The sequence below is a fragment of the Trichechus manatus genome, unplaced genomic scaffold (genome assembly GCF_000243295.1).
Source record: "Trichechus manatus latirostris isolate Lorelei unplaced genomic scaffold, TriManLat1.0 scaffold00184, whole genome shotgun sequence".
NCBI lineage: Eukaryota > Metazoa > Chordata > Mammalia > Sirenia > Trichechidae > Trichechus > Trichechus manatus.
The window spans coordinates 5,015,724-5,020,665 of NW_004444120.1; positions in this window are offsets into that span (position 1 = coordinate 5,015,724).

The following is a 4,942-nucleotide window of genomic DNA, read 5'->3' on the forward strand; positions in this document are numbered from 1 at the left end:
ATTGCTTCAGATGTTATAGAACCTAGAACACATAGTGTTAGGAGTTGACCCTAGACAATAACAACAACAAAAATATTAGGTAAAATATATTGTATTCTAAGCATGTCATGTGAATTAAATTATATAATCTTTTAAATTTTATTTATTTTTGTTGTTGAGAATGTACACAGCAAAACATATACACCAATTCAACAGTTTCTACGTGTACAATTGAGTGACATTGATTACATTGTTCAAATTGTGCAACCATTCTCACACTCCCTTTCTAAGTTGTTTCTCCCCATTAACGTAAACTCACTGCCCCCTAAGGTTACTATCTAATCTTTTGAGTTAGTGTTGTCATTTTAAGGCAGTACTTAAAGGAGCATAATGCTCAAGGCAGACATTTTTTACTAGTTCCAGCTAAACTATTGTTTGGTTTTAAGACGTCAGGGAATATTTTTGGTTTAAGTTTCAAAGATTATCTCAGGGCAGTAATTTCAGGGATTCATCCAGTCTCCATGGCTCCAGAAAGTCTGGAGTCCATGAGAATTTGAAATTCTGCTCTGTATTTTCCCTCTTTTGATCAGGATTCTTCTATAGAATGTTTGAGCAAAATGTTCAGTAATGGTAGCTGGGTACCATCCAGTTCTTCTGGTCTCATGGAAAAGGAGGCAATTGTTCATGGAGGCAATTAGCCACACATTCCATTTCCTCCTCCTATTCCTGACTCTCCTTCTTCCTCTGTTGCTCCAGGCAAATAGAGACCAATTATTGTTCCTTGAATGGCCCTTTCAAACTTACAAGACTCCAGGCACTATGCAAGAGACTAAGAGGTAGAACAGAAGCACTAAACATTTATTAGGCCAGTTAACTGGGATGTCCCATGAAGCCATGACCTGAAACCTCCAAACCAAAGAACCAATTCCCATGAGGTGTTTAGTTGTACATAAACAGCCCCAAAAGCTACTTTTTTTTGTCATTGTTGTAAATATGCCTGTCACACAAATTTTGCCAATTCAGCGTTTAAAGGTATACAGCTTATTGACAGCACTTACAGTAATTGGCTGTGCAACCCAACCCTGAATCAACACAATTTTTCCACCACCTTAAACCAAAACCCAGTACTCCATATGGAATAAGGCCACTTTGCTCTTCCCTCCCACCCCTAGTAACCACTAGTAAACTTTCGTATTTATACATTTGCCTTTCTTGTATTTTTATATAAATGAAGTCATGCAATATTTGTCCTTTTATGATGGACTTATTTCACTCAGCATAATATCTTGAGTTCTAGCCATATTGTAGCATGTATCAGAAAGGTCAAGTATCTTATTCAAGAATCCTTGGGAAGTAGTGTAGCAGTTACCTCTTTTCAGTATTACTGTAGAATAGATGTTGGTTAATTTGTCTGCAAAACCTTCACCACCACCCCCATAACACTCACCAGCCATAGGTTGAGACACTATAGCTCCACATTATTACTTTATGACTCTGACTCTCTCAGGCCATAGGTGATTGTATCTAAGGGTGGATCATCCAGAGGCTGGACTGGACCAAACAGTCCCTTTCTCTCAAGTCTACAGGACTTATCTCAGGGTTGCGATGACCCAGAAGGACCTGAGTAATTAGAGGAGGCCAGTAGGCTGGCACTGAGAAGAATCTCTGTAGAAAGAGGTAGGCATGAAAGAGACCACGTGACCCTTGGAGAGAAGAAGAGAGCAACTCCATTTTCACCTTTTCACTCCCCAGTTTTTGTCTGCAGGAGGCTGGGATGTACTTGCAATTGAGTTCCATGGGAAACCTCTCTATGGCCTTATACTAAACTTCATTTTTGTTTGATCTCAGCCATGTTTGACAGCATTCCAAATGATTCCTAAGAAAATATGATTCTTCTTCGAGGGACTTTTATTCTGCTTCACCCCAAACTACTCTGAAGAGCTGCAACGAAACACGTGCTTATTCATGGGTTTCCATAACTTTTTTTTTTTTTAATGACCCAGCATAGAAACTGTCATCAGAAGAAAGAATTGACAAAAGGTAAAAATAAAGATGACAAGTACTGCTTACTACAGACGACTAGATTGGGAATGAGTTTTAACAAGATAGTGTAGGTGAAATCACCTACCACAGTGCTTGACATATCAGAATGTCTTAAAAAAATGTTTTCATTTCCACCTACTCAGTAAACTTTAACTATAGCAACTATGGGTTCTATATTTATGGGTTAATGTTAACTGAAATATTACACTCCACATGTTACCATGTCTGTATTTTCAGTTGAGTAAATGTGCAGTGGAACAGCATGGTTAAAAGTGTAGCAAACTGGCTAGTAATAACAGTACCCACTTCATATGCTTAGAACAGTGCCTGGCTTACCAAAAGAGTTCAAGAGATGTTAGCATTAAATATCATTATTAAACCTCTGACCTCTTTCCTTCAATGGCATCATTCCTACCTTCTTAACATTGGTATTAACCAAGCTTATTCTGTGGAAAGATATCATTGGTGAATAAGTTTGCTTTACAGTAGCTGTTTCTTTTCATCTCTTAAAACTAATGTTTTTTAGGCCCTCTACATCTTATTTGGAGCCCTGGTGGCACAGTGGTTAAGAGCTATGGCTGCTAACCAAAAGGTCAGCAGTTCAAATCCACCAGTTACTCCTTGGAAGCCCTATGGGGCAGTTCTGCTATGTCTTATAGGGTTGCTATGAGTTGGAATCAACTTGACGGCAATGGTTTTTTTTTTTTTTTTTTTTACATCTTATTTGCTTGCAAATCTTATTTTTTTCCGTATTTCTCCAAGAAATATAGCAGAATGCTCAAAGCGTCTCTGTAGACTTTTATTTTGTGTGATCGTTTTCTAGACTATAAAGAATTGATGACCAAAGACATTTTAAAGGCCTAGATTTAAATTTACTTTCCACCTGTTTAGCTTTTTCATGGTTCTTGAGTAAATGAGGAAGTACATCTCAAAAGAATCCAGATAGTCATATGATACAGCTCTTTTGCTTTCTACTTTCATTTAATATCAAGATATCAGAGAAAAGAGGAGAAATAATATTAAAAAAGTACAATATATGGAATCCAACAGAAAGTTATGATAGGAAATATTAGATTGTATATTACTTTAGGGCAAGGATATAATATCTTCTTCACCACATTCAATAAATGTTGACTGAACTGATATTAATTCTGCCCTTAATACATTAGAAATGGAATGTTTTCTTTCAACATATAATTAGCATATTTCTTCAGAGTAGCAGGATACTACAGAGACTTCTAGGTGTTTATAACTAAGCTATCATTTCATTTTATAGGAAAAAAAATTGGAGGAGATGACAAGCCATAGTTTCATGCTGTGTAACTCTATGCAAGTTTTTATTACTATTATATCCCTATTAGTGAAATACTATTGTGATTTGATGTCACAAAACATTATCTGTCACTGATAGATATGGTAAACCAAAATGATTTTAAGAGACCGTCAGTCTCACAATGACAGAAGTCCTATATCCTCATCAGATTCAGCCTTGGGAAAGGTTTCATCTTTCATCTGTCACACTTACTTGATGTACATAACATCAACTGCAAGGACCACATTTGTAATAACAAGATATCCAGGTGTTTTGCTAACATCAGTGTTGTTCTTATCTTTGCTCAAAGTACATGGGAAAGGAAGCCACCAGGATAGGAAATCATTTGTCATATAGGTGAGGTCAAGTCAGATGTGAGACATGGGGACTGCCAAGTGGCTACTGAGTTCAATTTGAAGGTATGGTCAATAGAAATAAAGATTACACCAACACAAACTGTCTCTGAGAAGCAGTCATCTGAGCTGAGCTAAGAGCAAAACAGACTAAGAGCACCCTTTGTATACCAGGTACTTCAAAACCATGTTTTCATGATCCTTTGAAAAACACCAGAACCATATACACCCACTCCTCACTTATTGACATGGTTAGGTTCCAAAGACCAGATTGTTACGCAAAAATTTGCATTATGTGAAAATGGAGGAAGACCACATCAGATCACAAAATATTATGTGGGACATGTATGTCCCTCTGGACCCAAGAGGCAGAAAATGTAGGTGGGTGTCTTATGCCTCACTGCTCATGAAAGGGTTACTGCCAGACATAGGTCATTAAAGCATAAAATAGTTGGATAATAGGTTATTTACTGTTATAAATGTAAAATGTCAGGTAACAACATAGTCGATCAGTGAGGAATAGGTGTAGTGCCTTTGTGTGAGTCAGAAAAAAGCACCCCTTCTGGGTGAACAAATTTGAAAAAGGCCACTTTCTAGATAGATATGCCAGTTATCAATCTATTGCCTCTCAGTAACGAATCCACTCTTTATTGCCCTGCTAATGATACTGGAATCTTTTTTCCTTGCCATTTGGCATGAAGTTTACCTTGTCAGTAGAGTAATCTAGAGGGACACTTGAGGAAAACAGAATTCTTCCTGGTTGCAGTGTGTACTCTCCACTATTTGCATGTGTGGCACCTCTTCTTGGGCATCTTCCCCCAATCTTCAGAGAGTGGCTTCCCAGCAAGTTCTGCTGTTGCTGGACCTCAGCAAACTTCTCTGCTACCCAGTATACCCTTGCCATGATCTCTCCAACAAAGTCTGGCTCTCAGCCCTGGAGGATAGGGGCATTTCTTCCAGATTTATTTCTTCCTTGGATACTTTGTCTCAATCCTTGAGGTAGTAGCTGCTCCTTATGTCTGCTATTCCTCTCTTTAGAGTTCTCTTTACCCTTAGCAGCCCTGTCATAGTTAATTATTCATTATATTAAACTTACACTGTTTGAATTATGTGTTATTTCTGTCTCCTGAAGGGACCCAGACTGAGAGTGGATCAATTAGAGTGGTGACTCTTTCCCAAAGTCCCTCAAATGGGGAACAAACAGCCTTTTTAACAAATGGTGCTGGCAAAACTGGATGTCCATCTGCAAAAAAAA